The 17,507-nt window shown below is 35.4% G+C and overlaps 1 protein-coding gene across 3 annotated transcripts in view; it reads right to left on the bottom strand.

Annotated features, from left to right (window-relative positions):
• TTBK2 (tau tubulin kinase 2) overlaps window positions 1-17,507 on the bottom strand; it is a 104,402-nt gene that overhangs the window by 39,919 nt on the left and 46,976 nt on the right. The window lies entirely within an intron of this gene.

Here is a 17,507-nt window from a genome sequence, read left to right on the forward strand (position 1 = left end):
ATTCAAAAAGTAGGGAACGCCACAGGTAAGTTTCAAAGCTGCGGCTAAGCAATAAATAACAAGGGCTGCACTACAAGCATCAGTTAGAAACATTTCATTCTTTTCTAGTTCATGAATACCGGCATTTTCTCCCTGACACTCCAGATCTTGTATGAACATGAGTCAATTGGTGTTTTGTAATCAGAGAGTATATATTCCCATACATCTTTCCTTCAAATAAAATGTTACAAAAGGAATTATATAATTGATAATAGTCACAATTAGTATACATTTACAATTAAAAAAAATCAAACAGTGGTATATTACTTTGCCTAAAACAAATATCAAATCCATGTCACCTCCTCAATTAATCATTTTATATAGAGGGAACTGCCAGAACTGCTAAATTTGTGTTCTTTTACACAGTCTTATCTTCCCAATCAATATTTCTTTTTATTTCCTCTAACAGTGAATGTGAGAAACCTGAATTATTTTCCTCAGCTCTGTCTTGTAATTAAAAAGGGTATTGGTGATGTGTCTGCCTGCCCCAGACTCATGACCATTACGATTTTTAAAAATTTTGCACACTACGTTGAAAAGTCTGGTTTGATATACACACAGAGATCACTACAATACATAATTATTACCCTATTAAGATAAAACACTTCAGTATCTCCCCATCTATACATATATAGGTATAATTTCTTCTTATCCACCAAGAGACGCTACACTGAGAGTTATCATTTAAGTATGTCAGGAGCTGCCATTACTGTTAATAACCCTATCAATTAAATGCAGCAGGATTATGCATTAAATGTCTTTAAAAGGGATTCAACAGCCCATATAATCAATATCTGCTAGAGTGGTACGATGAGAGCTGAACCAACGTTAGTTCAGGTGGAAAGTATTTTCTAGGATGTTGTTAACATGACCAGGTTCTCAGATGATATTCCTTAAACCTTAGGTTTTGCACGTTATCATAAAGTGTAAATGGTACTTGGAACACATTTTGTGTCCAGGCAGGACAGACAACTGAGTTACTATCTTACATCTTGTAACTATATCATATTGCATACTGAACATTATCCTGAAATGAAGCATAACACTGTAGTTGCAGAAATTTCCAAGTACCACGCAATTATAAAAAGAATAGCTCAAAATGCTTTTGAACTGCTAAATTTAAGTAGAAACTAATTTTTTCAAAAAAAGGACTTAAGTCTCCTTAGTAGTTTTGAAGACTGGCAAACCATCCAAGTAAGAATAATACAGCATTACTGCCAAGACAATCAAAATACAGGTAAATTTCCAGAAAAGATGCAGTCTGATGACTAACACTTCTCAGAAGGGCACTGAGACCTTAACTTCAGAACACCCAGAAACAGAAATTCAGTAAATCCCAAGAGCATAAAGTTTCAGGAGATGAAGCCAAATGCTTACTGTCTTAAGCCTCTGGTCTGAATGTTAAAAAGGAAGGACTATATTCAGTTTTACTAAGGTAAATATTTCCATTCTTCTAAGATTAATGAAAAATAGGAAAACTATGATGAAATGAGGCTTTTATTCCTAGAGTAACAACTTCAAATCTTACTTGATAACTAACACAAAAACATTCCAGTTGCTTGACAAGGAAATAAAAAAAGGGTAAAAAACGGCATATGGAATCTAAATTATCCCATACAGTTTACAAAAACTAATAATCTGACCTATTCCAGTTCTGTCCTGGTGGAGAAATGTCCATATGAGGAATTTCATTGTGTACCAGCTCAATTGCTTTTAAATGTTAAAAGTCACTGCCATCCCTAGACAACCCTATGAAATCATGTGCCCTAAGATGATTTCAATCATCTGAGAATCACCTCACTGGGGGGGCAACCATACATATTGTTTCTATACGTTAGTTTATCAGGAAATGAATTCTGAATTATTCACCCCAGCAAGGATATCTAAATCCTTTCACAATTTCTTGCCTCCTTTTACTATCTATTGCCTTAAAGTGTAGTTCGCATAAATCTGACTTAAGAGCATATGTAATTTAATACATAATGAAATATCTTTCATAATGCAGCTGGTCACTATTTAACAGTAGTATTACAATGCCGCGCAACAACAATAAATTAATTCCATCGTGTCACTAACAACATGAATGATGTCCCTAGTAGCTCAAATCAAGTTTGCCCAATTCAGAATAGAATTTACAGACTTGCGAGCATTTGCAAAACTTCTGAAACTGTTTCAGAGCTTTTTATGCGTCTCACAATGGCTCACGTAGTAAAAGCAAAATATCAGAGGCAAAAATAGCAACTTCCTGAACAATTCCCTGCATTTTTTTCAAATAAAATCCTCCTCTGATGTTATTGATCATGTCGATTTGTTTTTAAACACCCCCAAATTTTCCGTCTGAGCTCACCTGCCACCAGGGGAAGAATGGAAAAGAGCCTTACAGAAACATTGGTTATAGTATTGTCTTCCAGATGCCTTATCTAAGCAAGCTGCTACCACAGCAACTGAGCTTCCTTAAAGCAAAGTAGATTTCCATGCTGAGAAAAAAACTTAATAGGACCATTTTTTAAAATCATTACAGGTGACCTATTAAGACAACCAATAGAATCTATGGCATTTTTGGAGGATATAGCTGGAAAGGGTATTTGTACTAAAGAGATAGTGCATCTTACATTCGAATACACCTGTGAATTCCCCTGATGCCCTTGATTAAAATGGATCACATCTATGTTCCTTTCCATGACGAATGTCATAATCAACATTCTCCTGTTTTTCACTTGAAATTTAGTGGGGTTTTTTCTCTCCAGACTGGGAAAAACTGCCACATCCAGATGCTGTCTCAGTTGCAGGTATCCATTAACAGTCCACTCAGCAGTGGATTCCGTTCTCCAGCTCTTCTGTACTTAACATCTTTATTTAGCTTGCATTCATTTCTGTTTATTTACAGCAACCATTGTCAGCAAGTTTTCCCTTCAGACAGAGTAAGCAAACATTTGAAATAAACCACCCTCAAACTGGCACAGAAACAAACAGGAAATTAGGGAAGAGTTCTTAAATTTTGGGAGTCATACTTTCTGCAAAAAAAATAATTCCTACAAACCTTTGCCTTAAATCCCAGGTATTAAATTAGTAGTAATGGCCATACAAATCACATGATGTAGTCACTTGATTAGAATAAGGGATGTAATTTCAAACAAGACTAGAGATCTTCCATAGTTATATTTGACAGAAAAAATAGTTAGAAAATCTACAAAACTGTAACTTGTTTGCATCAGTTCACACAAAAAAAGGGTTTTTTAATATAATTAGCTCAAGTGGTGATCTGGAAGTCTGAGTTGTCTCAGATTTGATTACTATCATTAGATTCTTCAAATATAAGTTAAAATATATATTTTTTTAAGATAAATGCATATGAAGCAGATTTAGTGACTTTGAAGAATTTTTCTACACACAAAGGTACTTTTTAATGTAACATCAGTTTTCTTTGGAGGTGGCCCTGCCCTGGAAACACATGACAATGTCTTAGATAAACTACATGCAGGAAATAAGGAGTTTCTAGAAAAGCGAACCATTTCCTCCCAGCACACAGGTTTGCAGATTCCTGGGAGACACTATGCTTACAAACCTGTCTATGACTGTTGTTTCTTTGGAGGGGCTGTGGAGGAGGGAAATAACAATCCTCAGCTCAGTTGAGTATCTCTAGCTAAACGTTCTGTGTTTATTGCTTTCGGCAATGTTGGAAATGTTATGCAGAGGAAAAAGTTAACCTTTTACTACAGTCATGTAAACTAGATATTAAATATGGAAAAATAAAATAATAATCACTTACACTATTTCTGACACACACCATGGTTCTTTCTATCAGTCAGGCAATGGCTGAGAATTCTTAAGTGTCTTTATGTTTTGGATTGAGAAACCAGCTCAAGCAGTGACCCCCACCTTCTCAGTGCTGCCTCTAAAGCACATAGTGGGGTGGGTAGAGAAGCACCCACCTCCATTACCTCTATTTCCCTTTGTTAAAGGTAGAATCCTCCTTTATTATCTTTTCCCTTTAAAAAGTCTATTACTTTTAAAAAAACTTTTAATAAGAACTTTTAAAAGTTCTTTTACCCAACAGGAATGTATTTTCAGAATTGGAACTATACACAGTTCCATTTCTTTGGAGCCTTTTTTCATACCAAATGGTTTCAATAATTCACATTCCAATCCCCCCTTTTCTGTGGATGTAGGCTTTGCAATCTAATTTAATGCCTAGCATGTGTTAGCACCAGTTTAAAGTAAATGAAAAATTCAGGGATCATTTGGGTAAAGAAACAGTAAGCACCTGAAATACAATTGCCATTACAATATATTCTACTTATTAGTTTTCACCATATATACACAGCTCTTCAAAGCTGCATTTTTAGCCCCCTGTAAAAACTACATCAGACACTAACGACCAAGTACTTGTACTTAGAACTCTTTATCGACCCACCTCCTGCCAGTTGTCGGTATGATACATTATTTGGACTCAGACATACCTAAACAGAAGTCATGATTTCCAAATATTGATTACAGCTGTCTGATCCTATGTTACCTCATTCCAGCAGCAGCTGGGTAACAAGCCCAATTAACATGTAACAGTACAATTAAATTTTGCTATTGTGAGTTCTAACAGATGTGTGGTGACAAATGAAAATTTAACTCCAACTGCATATGCTATAAAGAGCATCACCATCTCTAAACAGCAGTATTTGATATGCAAAACCAGCTCCCAAGCTACTCCGTTTTCAATCTGGAGCATTTACTTAGCCAATGTGATGCACTAGCAGAAAATGGCAATCATTCCACAGCTGACTCATATGCAGAGAAAACGTCTGGTGGGCTGGAGGTGGGAACAACCTACCAAGTGTCTGTCACAAACCTGAACTTACTGCAGTGAAAAATCACACATGATAAATCTACCATGTGTATGTTTGCTTTGCCCTGTGCCATCTTTCTCTCCCACCAAGAGCTGAAGCAGAGATTACTGTGAGATGAAGACTACCTACATAAACCACCTAATGCTTTGGCAGAGAATTTCCCCAGACAACAGAATATTGTTTTACTTATCTTCGTAAGTGAAAATTCTATGGTTGTTCTGCATTATGGGAAGTCACGTGCTTTTAGCAGACTTGAGAACTGAGACCTTAATTTTTAATTGTTTTGGACATATCATATTTACTATTTATAATAATACCATACATTAAAGAGTTGCATCAATCCAGAAGTAGACTTATTTCAGTAGTAGACTTATTTACAACTAAGGATGAGAAGCAAAAGGTCTCAAGCAAGCTAATGTACATAAAATAACACACTTTCCTTCTTTCTTTTAAACTATTTGAAATAATTTTTCGTAACTCAGCAGAGAATTCAGTCAATAGCTCAGAAAGAATTAGAAACTAAAGTTTCTGGTTTGGCTTTGGTTTGCTTCTATTTTCACTAGGAAACAAATTTTACTGGACCAAACCATGTGTCTTTCCACGATAATAGCTTTTAATTTCAAGCAAACAGGACAGCTCTCAAAGACTTTCAGCAGTTTCTACAAGATTAATGAAAATTAGTGATTACAGATAGAACCCAAATTATTATCTTGACACAGAGGAAGACCGTTAAAATTCAATTAAAATGGCTCACTTCCATCTTAAAAGACACCAGTCAGCTGGTCAATCAGCATGCACTTTAGATGGCACACAAGGCATGCCTAGTCCCAGAACTGTGACTACGGACTGGTCACAAAGGCAGAGTATAGTATGAAGGTGAAAATACTAAGCAGTTTGGAGGGCATAAGGGAACCAGTACACAAAACTACAGGAATGAAGTAAGTTTCATGATGCATGAAATAATTTGATTTTTTTCAAAGATAATATCAAATCTCAGTGGAAAAACTATTTGTCTTTGTTTTAAAGGACTGTTACAACAGCCCATTTGCCTAGGCATCTGTCAGTTCTATAGAAAATAAAGGAACTGCTGTATCAGAATTAAACTGTTCAGTGATTGTCTGGATATGATATCAGTGTTCTGCACACCACAGGAAAGGAGAAAAAACCCAATATATTCCAACTATTACAAAGTATTGTATTATGTGAATTAAATCTTTTTCATATCTCAACTATTTATCAACCTGTTCCTTCAGGCAGGATATTAATAGACTGTATATTCTTTTTATTTTTCACCCAAAAACTCTCAAACACCAGGTCACAAACAATCTTCCTCTCAAACAAATAACCATACATGATTTTCTCAAGTTTTTCATTTCATTTAATTGTTGCAAGAATACTCCATAGAGATGTTCTAAAATATCAGATCAGATTCAATTCATATACCCATTCTACTTGTGTCGCTTGTAAGTCAATTCATAATTCTTGGTTTTCATCTTTTACTTTAACTCACTACCTGCCTTTTTCACCTCACACTATCACACATCACACAAGACACCAGCTGTCTGTCTCTATAACACTGATTTCCTTCATTTCTTCTTTGTCAGTAATAGCACAATCAAACTTGCAAGGGTCATGTTCAAAATGCTACATATAAAGACTATATGACTTAAATAATCTCCCTCTATGTCCTTGAAGGACGTTATGGCAGAGAAACGTAACAGTGTTACACTGGTAGGTATAACACAGCTGTGTCATTATATCTGCACAGGTTAACACTGGTAGGTATATCACAGCTATGCATTACTTCAAAAATTTTTGAAACATAACTATTTAATAGTTATTTTAATCTCTTTATTAAAAAATAAGGTCTGCAAAAACCTCTCCAAACTAACTGCCTTGTTTTCCCTATAAAGTTGTCATAATTCAGAAATGGAGCCTGAAATGACTAATGTCCTAATTCTTTCAACTCATGCAGATTCCTTCTGGTAAGACTAATAAAACAAAGGCCTCTTGGTTTAGTCTCTCCGGCAAATGACCATTTCCATGTAGGACATTTTGACATAAAAATCTAGACCTTCTTTAGTATTCCCTGGGATTTAAGGAGAAAAAAAAAAAAAAAGAAAAGATTAATTAGGCTCCAGTCTTTGTTGACTTAGATGATGAGGGAAAGAATTAAGGAATATGTACAGGTTATTTAAGAATGAGGCTATTTGTTTATGTCTTGCATTGAATGGCTCTGATGTTATATAACAATTCCTTTGCAACAGAACTGAAAGTAATGAAGAAAATATAAAACTGTAATAATTAATCTCAGACTCTTCAACAGAACTCCATTTACTGAAACAAATCTTCTTTTCTTTAAAGTAGTTCATTTTTTAGAAAGCTATCAACTATCAAATGCTTAGCTCAGAATTCAGAAGGAAATCTTGCAGATCTCATCTATTTCCAAAAATACATGTAATATAGGCTGGCATGCAGATTTAGTGAAGAAAACCTGAAAACACAGTTTTAAAATCTTTGTTGTTTAGACACTTCATTTGTTCTACAGTAGCAAAATGTACAAAGTTTAATTTTATAGACAGGAAAAGCAGAAATGGGCTACAACAGGAAAGGATGGTCAGGTTTCAAAAAAATTACCTCGGTCCTCTCCTCCAACACTACTTTTGAATCTTTATTTACTAATAAAAATATTTATTTTAGAAACAAAGAACATGCAGTAAATAGTTTCCAACTCTATTTTCAGGACTTTATCACATTCTATTTGGCAGCTTAATTGTATCACATACGTGTGTCTCCATTGGTCCCTCCTTAAATATTTTCATTGGTGCCATAATAGCTGAAGTAATTTTGCTAACTGCTGCAAAACACACAATCAGTGCAAAACTTTATTAACATAAACTAAGATTTACACACCAAATATTTAAAATATTCCTTTGTTTATAATTTCTTGCTCATTCTATGCCTTTCTGCTAGAGAGTTCACTACAAAACTATTACTTATTTTTAATGTTTTACAGCCCCAGCTCTTGAACCTTCCCAAGAAGTGCTGAAGAGAAGAGAGATGGCTGTTAGGAGGCTGATCTCAAAATATGTGATTAAGACACTTGTCCTATGGTTCAAGCTAAAACTGCAACTTGCCACTTATTCTATCATGTCAAACTCTCTATTAAGCTGGAAACAATGAAAAATTGGACATACTTTAGCTTTGTTGCACTACACCCCACTTCCCTGTCATGTCTTCTTCCTCCCTTCATACAGATCAGAAGAAATATTTCTCAAACTCTTTCAAGACGCAGCTGACCTCGTGCAATGCTCTACAGAGACAGGCACTACTTCTGGTCCTGGGCAGAGCACAGTGGTCTCCCCAGGCCAGATAGCCCACACAATGCTTCACACTAATACAGCTGAACTACCTCCAGATTTAAAGGTCACCGAGGCATTTACCTTTGAGGTTATCACCAAACATTTCTTGTTCTTTGTTTTGGCACCTGATATCTTTACTTCTGCAGTAGAGAGGGAATGAGGCAGGTAAATAATACTCATTCTCTCTGTCACCCTTTTCCCTCTCCTCCTCCTCCTCCTGTTTTTCCCTTGCACTTTCTCATACCTCATACACTGCATTTCTCTCCCTTATTTCCTGAAATCTGATCACAGACCTCACAAGGAATAAGGGAGAATTTTAAGAGTTAATTGGAACTCACAGTGATTTGGTAAAGATTGGTTGAAAGGATTTGATAGGGAGGAGCCACTGCAAGATACATAACCATTTAATGCCTGACATTACTTCAACGCGTTCAGTGCATTCTTCACATTAATTTATGTCTTTGTTAGACAAACTGTAGAAATTAATAAAAAAAATTCTGGTTTTAGGATTGCCCAGTTATAGACATTTCATCCTGGGAACTTCTCATGCCAAATTTTAACATGCACATGCTTTATAACCAGTAGCGTTGAGGTGTCCAGTACAGCATGCATAGCTTTCATGCAAATGCTGAGGGAAAAGTAACTTTTCATCACTTCCCTGCTTAAAAAATTCTGTTGCAAGATAAGGAGTGTTCACTCAAAGATACAACTTATGAAAGATCTACTCTAAAGCATATCAATGTGTAAAAGCCTCAGAGCATTATTATACACATAGAAAGATTCAAATTATGGGAAGGATGATGGAGGAAGCAAAACTTGTTAATCATTTTCTATGACAGTAAAGAGGAGAAGGTGATGTTGTTATTAGTCCAGTACAGCAGTAATGAAGACAAGCCTTTGCTGAGCCTGAGCAGATTAGCCCCATGGGAGCACTGGAAGGCTCTTGAGTGCTTCTTGTGCCATGCCTGAACAATTAGATAGCTCTTGCTCCATGTCACAGGGTGCCTCCATACTCAGCTTGAGAATGCATGCTGAACTATTCATGTTCTTGTGTTTTTCAGAAACCGGTTAGGAAAACGATAAAAGGGAAGGGTAAACAGGGTTATCTTCAGATTCAAATTCCTCTTTATAACATATTATTTATAGTACCATAGCACCTACAACTGCAGAGACACTTCTTTGTCACGATCATCACTTGCAGCCCGGACAGGAGCTGCCTAACTACACAGGAGCGCAATTATTAGCAAGGCATGACTCCAGTAAACTACACTCACACAACAGTGACACTGAAAAGAGGGGGCTAAAAAGAAGTTGTTGCAATAAATTACAAGGAAATAACCTAAGGATTGATGAAAATTTTATCCAAAGACTGAAGGCATGTGGATAAATTTCAGAGAAGTTTGCATAAGTTTCCATGAGAAAACAATATGATTTAGTGACAACTTGAAGGTAAAAATGAAATGAAGAGGAGCTCAAAAATGCAAGTTTAAGTGACAATGTGTTAAATATAAGACAGGCAGTATAGCTGAGGAAGGTAAGATTTCAAAAGGAAAAATAAATATGATTTTACTTGTTTAGGTGCAAATATGCAGTCCTCAACTAATCACATCCCTGTGTAATGTACTGTTAGGGACTGAGAGAGAACATTACTGAGAAAAGATAGCATAAGGTAAATGCCAGCAACAAAATGCTTCTCAACAGGATGAAACAATCACTGAACAGTACATTTAATAAAATGACATGGACCATTACCCTGCAGCATCTGGCTTTCAACAGTTTCAGTCAGGTTTGGAAGAGAGGTCTTTTTAGACCTGTTACATATTTTAGCCAATTATTTATTATATGCTTAATATGGAGCACTATGAATTGAAACAGCTCCCTGGAACTTTTTTGTACTATTTAATTTTTTTTCATATAATCCACTGCCATTTAATACTGTACTCATAAAACACGTCCTAGTTGTCCTTGGATTTTGTCTTAATCTGTGTCATTCAAAGCAGAGAATGTATCAAGAAACTGATGAAGATACAATGTATCTTCCTGCTCTTTAAATAAAACCAAAACCTGATAAATTCACTAATTTCTGGAGGTGACCAAAGTGCTCCAATAATTTAAATATAATAAGGAGTCTCAATTCAACTCAGATTTTAATTCAGATGCAATGTTCAGTAACTATTCTTGCACAACTTCCAGTATATAGACTCTTTATTTGTAATAAATACATACAGTCAAGGTATTATTCAGGACTAGTTACTGACACAAATTCTAAATCATCAGTGGCACTGGGGCAAACAAATAAAACGGCACCAGTTTTAGTCAGTACTACCTGTGGACCGACCACATTTGAGACTTTTTTTTCTTGAAGTAATATCAGTGTTTCCAGATCAGGCTATAACAGCATTTACTTGAAAATGAGATTTGGAAGCATATATGAGCAATCCATCTTTAAGCAGTCTCTGGGTCCAAACTGCCTTCAGAGAAGACTAAAGATTTACAGTGATTTTGTTTCTTACAACAGTGTAGATTCACCATTGCTCCTTTAGTCCTTAAAATTATTCCACACTTTCTCCCATCATAGAAAGCATTTAGTGGATATAGCTTCCACTCTTTCAGTACCATAAAAACTATGTTCTCTTCCAAATACAGAAATAAACTGCAATTCTTCTGTCAAGGTGACAGGAGATCAAGCAATCAAGATAATCCAGAATATTAAAAGAAACACACACTGTGCCATTCACATGCATAACCATTCCCAAATTTTCATGAACTAAAAAACAAAAGTAAAAGATGAATATACAAGGAACTTATACCTTCTATCCCTGTATTTAACTGAAGTACAATAGACTTTGAAAGCTTTCAAAATGTACCTAATACTCTGCTTTGCTATTTACCAACTCACTTCTGTGCCGCACTCTGTGCAGGGGCTGAGTGGGGTTGGTTTTAGGTGTTTATTTTGTTTTGTTTTTTTTTGTTGAGATTCCTGTTGCTTGTCCCCCCCGCAAAGAATTCTGCTCTTTCAAAGTATATTTCCCAGACACCATCTGTCATCCTAAAGTGAAACTTGAAGATAAAAACTCATTTGCTGGAAAATCCTCAGAACCTGAGGGCACTGCCGAAAGGCAAGCAGTACTTATCTGATTTAGTACATAAACACCTGGATAGAATAATATGTTCATTGTTTGATGTGAACAGGTTTGTAACTGCTTCCCTAGACAATAAAAAGATCTAAACATTTGCATTCACAATTGCTTTCACTGCATTTTTCTAAGGGTCAGACTGTGTAGCAGCTGCTGTATCTTCTGCTTTAGCAGGAGTCAGAGACAATTTTGTTACTGACAGGTGACTAGTAAAGAGCATGATTAATTCCTCAGAAAATTTTGGTGGGTACTCTGTCTCCTTTGGATTTGAATCCTTTTGTTAATGTTTAGAGTAAGAGTTTTGTGACTCCTTTAATGCAAAGGTATCAGAAAAAACAGTTACTACCTTTCCTAGTTGTTCTCAAATCAAGACTTCCCAGCTTGGTTAGGTTTGATATCTCAAATTTCCAGGTAAAAAAAGAAATCTAGCAAGTTAGATTTAAAATACCATAAACCTCCATAATGTATGTTAAAAGAATTAATTTTAATTTTTTACTTATTTCAAATAAATACAGAAAGTTTAGACACTTGAAATTAAGGTGATGCTAAACAAACCTATGAGGGTGGGAACTGTCCATTTTATGTAACAATGGAAGAATGACCCAAAATCTAGTCACTGGGAAGGGCAGGAAAAAGGTGGGGAGAGGGAGAAAAGCAGTCATAGGGTAACTCTCTCTTTGACCTAAAAAACCTTACTTATCAAAAATGGCACAGTTCCACAGACTAAATAGTCTCATTAGAACACCTTTTAACCCACTAGTTAGAATACTCTGAAAGAGGAAGCTCACATACCAAACTAAGCGCCAAAATGAACAAAAAGGAGTTTTCTCCTTCAATCATCTTTGCTGAGTCCAAATCACCAGACTCAAAGGACTGGCTGTTAATTCAATAATTCTTTAGGCTGTCAGTCAGTGAGTAGAAAAACACAAACGTTTTAGATAAAAAGGTCTTATCTAAACACCACCTTCTTATAGATACTTTTTCAATTCAAATGTGTTTTTCCCTAACTTTGTCATCTCAGCTTGCATACAAGTTATATTATCTTCTCTGTAAAACAAATACATTTCAGTTATTTCTAACTTGAAGTCCACATAAATGAAAGATGACAAAACACAGGCCTGTGATAATACATGATGGTTGAATTTACGGATTTTTTTTAAGAATTATGAACTCAAATTCATTTTTAAAGGTTAATGTGTTTAAAAGCAATGACTAGCAGCTTCTTTTTTCTTTTATTTTGCTTGCTTTATATTAAATTTAATAGTATCTCAAAGAACAGTTGTGTTTAACATTCACTTTAAAACAAGGCTGATGACAACTGCCCAAGAGCTAGCTGTAGTACTGATGATATTAAGAATACAAGTGTCCTTTGGATTTTGTCCCTCAAGGTTTTTTATTTCTGAACCACAGCTGACACCTTCACTTTCCACTATCGCCATGTAAATAGATATATGTAAACTGAAGGTTTATGAAGTTAGGTTTACACTGAAAAAGAATAATTTATTCTTTGTCTTAAGAAAAAACAAATGCTGGTACTACTTACTTCAGCTATCACTAGGACAATGGAAAACAAAATGGTAGGTAAAATACCCTTTGACAACAGTCTCAAAAAACAATAAACAGTAGACTATGAATCTCATAAATATACTGGATTTGCACCCTGCTAAATGTATTTGCCTGATGACTAGAGAGTCTCCCCACAATTAAATTCTAATTACCTTGCTTTGCAGTAATCAATTCTTATCTACACCATTAATTCAATTACTGGCTTCCTCTCCAACAATTTATTGCCCTGACCCTATTTCCTTCTTCCTTCTTCTAACAGCCTACATCATCCCCAGCAGTTTTTTTGTTCTTCCCACACACATTTTTCTCTTCCAATCTTTTCTGTCACCAGACAAAGCTCCTCACACCAATAAGTGTTTCCTTACCAACTTCCATTCTAGAATTTAGTTCTACATCTGCCCCAAATACCTGCTTCTTAGTACTGTCCTCAACATGTAAAATCTAGTTTCAGATTTTGGATACTGCCCGAGTTTGCATATTCTTCATCCTATTCCCAGCTACACACATACCATTGCTCAAGGTTTCCCAAAAGAATATGTGGTCAAAATATGTTCCCAGAAAACAAAAATTAAACGCAGACCAATAAAGCTTGAACACAAACATTTTCATTACATAAAATCCTCTCTTAAAATACTCCTTCCAATAATTTCCTGAAATGAACTTTTACTCATCTTTATAAAGAAGGGTGATTATTTTCCCATAAGGAAAACGCTGAATTTGAAGTTACAGTCTAGATAATGATTATGGAATACCAGAACAGATTAGTCCTCCTCTAACCGTTGGCGTATTATATTTATGATCAATTCCATCCCTTTTTATCAACTTTACAACAGAGTACTACCTATACAGTCGATGTGTAAAAATAAGACTTTGAAACTATGCATTCACTTTGTAGGGAAGGGAACCAAGACAGCTACAACTAAAATATTTGGGAAATACACTGGAGATGTATTATTTCATTGTTTTCTGAAAGAGTTCTGTATTGTTGGAGGAAGAAATTATATAGTTCTGCAGAGAGGCTACAAAAGGCTATTTCAGCTGCAGTGTGGGAAGCTTCCGTAAAAAAGCAAAAAAGGCGATGACAGAAGTACAAGGGAAACCAGAAAGAATAAGGAAAAACAAAAATACCATATGCTTCTGTGTTTACAGCAATTTATTCCCACTTGTAAAAACTGGTGGCAATCCTGTGCTCTTTAACTCCTTTATTTGTATTGAAAGCTTGGAGCAGATGGAATGGATGACCCAAACAACATGACTGGCCAGGTCCCCAAGTCAATAAATGAGGAAAAGCTAACTGATAATTAAGAAGAAAAACAAATATTTCGTGTGAATCATTTGTGTCCTTCAGACATGCAAAAATCAGTGCATCCTGTAACAGCAGTTCATATGAAAACTGCTGCTTACTGACTTCAAAAGCCTAAGCTTTGTGACTGTTCTGCATTTTTCTTGAAAAAGGGTGTTTGATGGATAGAAAAATGTGGATATAAAGACGTCTAATACCTACAGAAACAATTTCTTAGATTCTATCACATTCTTGGTGGATAAGCAACCATATAGCTCCTTCAAGTCTCATTTTTTTTACTTTCAAAATCAGCTTTACTGTCATTTGGCTGCTGCAAACCAAATGAAGATCATTTTAGATAACCTAATCCAAGGGAAAAAAACCACAACAACATGCTATTGCAAATCCCACTGGGAAAGAACAGTGAAATGGGCTGAAAACTGCTTGCTCTTCAATTCTGTAAACAGACAGTCCACATGTGACACTCCAAAATGCAATGAAAAATACAGTAAGTACTACAAGTGTTGAAGAACTGAATTACTCACTTAGGACTCCTCTTTCTGTTCTTTAAATATTACTTTCTGAGAAGCTCTTTATATTAAACCTGCTTTTTCTCAAAACAGCATTTAGATAGGAGCAACCACAGCTGAATTGACTCCCTAGTAGCAAAAATTTAACGGTGCTAAATCACCATGGAGTCAGACATTGAGATGGTGAGTACAAAGATGAACAACATTTCAGAAAACAAGACTGAGATGTCTTAGGATCTAACAAGCATGACAGCAAAAATCTGTGGGACCCTTTAATTTTCAAGTATGGTTTGAACCCTTCATGGAATTAGCCGGGATGATCTTCAAGAAAGGCTTTCTCATTCTAAGCTCTGTGCCTTGACCATTCTTCCAGGTAAGAAGTCGAATGAGACACCATAACTTCTCAGGAAGAAAATAACAAACTGACAACAAAAAATCCTCCCTCCATAACTATCTACCAGAAATAATTAATAACAGCCAAAGTGAAAATGCAATATTGAAACTACTCTTTTCAGTAATTAAAAATAAGCTGCCAGCAATATGTACATAGCACATGCATATATAAGACTTCCTATCATTCATGTATAGTTTCTGTATTAGAAGATAATCTTTTCCATATGCAGTATTATCTCCATCCTTGTGTAGTTCTATACAGACTGGCCACTACATTCTGCTTTTTGCTGTTAAGCACACATTCCATTTAAACCTTAAATAACAACTACAGTCATAAAAGACTGTAGTTGAAGGTTTAGGGACAAACAAATATTACTTCCAACTCCTACAGAAAACAATGATACTTGTCCAGTTTTGTTTCCAAACAGTGATTTAAAAGAAAACAGTGAGGTTTTGGGTGGTTATAGAAATCTCCCTCCCAACATAAGCAACAGCCTGAAATAAAGAATTAAATTCCTTTTCTAAAAAAATCCAGAAGTAGTAAACAGAGCATCTTTACTGTCGCTTATCTGTCCTGTGAATGAAAGATAATAGGCTGTGGGCAGAGATCTTTAGAAGCCTTAAAAATGAAAATAAGTAGCTTGTTTGATGCACTTCGGAAGGGTAATATAATCAAAACAAATCACGTAAATTCTATCTGTAGTAGCACCCTGAATTTTGGTGTTTGTCAAGACAAAAAACTTGTATTCATCAAACCAGAAAATGGGTACTGTAACAGTCAGGGCAGGGGATGGTGATCCTACACAAGATCTTCAGGTTTGTGAATGAAAAAAAAAAAAATCCAACCCACCTTATACATATACATGTGAATGTATGCACACATTATGCAGAAAACACTGTCAGGATATATAGAGAGCCTGGATATATAGACACACCAAGTCAAAACTGCCAGTAAGCCTTGGTGACAGGAAGATGATCTCACGTGCCATGACTAGGAACAGAAGTAGCACTGAGTGGCTGGCTCAGGAGAAAGGACACCAAGAGCATGTTGGGTCTGAGTTCATCATAAGATGTTAACAAAGACAGTAGAGACAGATGACAGTTTTAGTTTGAACAGAAGGAAACTGTACTGGAACAGAGATATCATAAATGTGAATCACATGCTTAGAGATTAAAAAATGTGTTTATGAATGAGGCTATCTGAAGATAAAGGGGAAAAGGAGGGAACATAAAACTAGAGAGGGATACACTGAAGAAAGAAGACTTGAAATTAAATCATGAAAGAAGCTGAAGCCAGAAGAAAGTGAGACAAAGCAAGACTGTCACCAAAGACAGAGAAGCAGAAATTATGTGGATTCAGGTTTAAGACTTCTATTAATGGAAAATGGCAAAAACTGAGAAAAGGAGAGAAAGCTGATGGGAATCACAGAAGAGAAAAGCTAGTAATGGTGAGAAGAAAAACCAGCACAGGAAAATAAGATGTCAATAGACAGGATGTAGTTATCAGATGGGCATGGGAAAAGATATAAATTAGTTCTGATGGCATAATTACAGAAATTTTAAAATTCTGGATGCTAACATCTCTCACTAAAGACAAGTTAAACATTTTCTTCCAATTGTAAACTACCTACACAATTTTCTTTGCAAGCTTGATTATATTATGATCCCTAGACAATTTAATTAATACATCTTTTTTGATAAATAGAATAATTTCAACTTATTAATGTATGAGCCACTTTTAATTTCAAGGCAGACTGAGTCAGAATAGCTTTATTTGTTGTGAACTTTCTACTTACGGTAAACAACAGCAGAAGAAACAAAACAGTGAGATAAATCTTATTTTATTTCACAGTAATCATAAATTAAAATACGTTCTTATTCTAGTTAATGTGTCAATGTCTCATTCTAAAACTCTCTAGCAATAAACAACAATCAAATGAGAATTCAAGATGTCAGTGCACCCAAAAAGGAGGAAAATATAGATTATACTCAAGTTCAACTGAAACAAGCAGTACTTGAACACAGGCTTTGTTTGTCTGTAATGCACAAAAAATCCTGTGAGCAATTTTTGCTGTTATAACATCTATTTACTCTAGAGAATAATTTAATTTATCATGGAAGATAAGAGATGCTTTTAACTTAATTCTGCAGCCTGTTCGGGAAGGTAGAAAAGCATGGCAGCAAGATGAGAAAACAGACTGCAGCAAATACAAACAGATCCAATGCTACTGTAAAATTTGCCCAGAAAGAGTCTGATAACTCATCAAACCGCTGCAATTGAATTAATAGTATGCGTGGGAGACTTAGTTCCATAGGTCATGATTTGGAGTATTATAGACAAGTCAGTACACATGAAG

This window comes from Falco naumanni, chromosome 7 (genome assembly GCF_017639655.2).
Source record: "Falco naumanni isolate bFalNau1 chromosome 7, bFalNau1.pat, whole genome shotgun sequence".
Classification (NCBI taxonomy): Eukaryota; Metazoa; Chordata; class Aves; order Falconiformes; family Falconidae; genus Falco; species Falco naumanni.